Source organism: Plasmopara halstedii, assembly GCF_900000015.1.
Source record: "Plasmopara halstedii genome assembly, contig: Scaffold_3073, whole genome shotgun sequence".
NCBI classification, from domain to species: Eukaryota; Oomycota; class Peronosporomycetes; order Peronosporales; family Peronosporaceae; genus Plasmopara; species Plasmopara halstedii.
In genome coordinates, this window is record NW_020189977.1 from 441,958 (window position 1) to 442,330 (window position 373).

Genomic DNA, 373 nt, shown 5'->3' on the forward strand with positions numbered 1-373 from the left:
GGTCATTATAAGACCGAACGATGAGATTAACTCGTCGTCGCTTCTGGATTAAGCTGTCTTAGAGGACACCAAGAAGGTGCTGAACGCACGAAGTGCATCGTCAATCCTGAAGGATCTTTCGGATTTGTATTATCCTTTGGTAAAGGAATTCCGAGACATCTTCTCCAAAGACTCGCCGTCGGTCCTATCTCTGGTAGGGATTACCGAGGTGTGCGTCATGAGATTGGCCTGGTTCCGGGAACCAAATACTGCATCACACGTCAGTAGTCCCTACCCAAGATGCAGTGTGACCTCATTGACGCCTTTTTACGTGCAAAGCACGAGGCAGGAATGGTGCGTGAGAGCAAGTCTCCCCAATTCGACCCGCACGTTT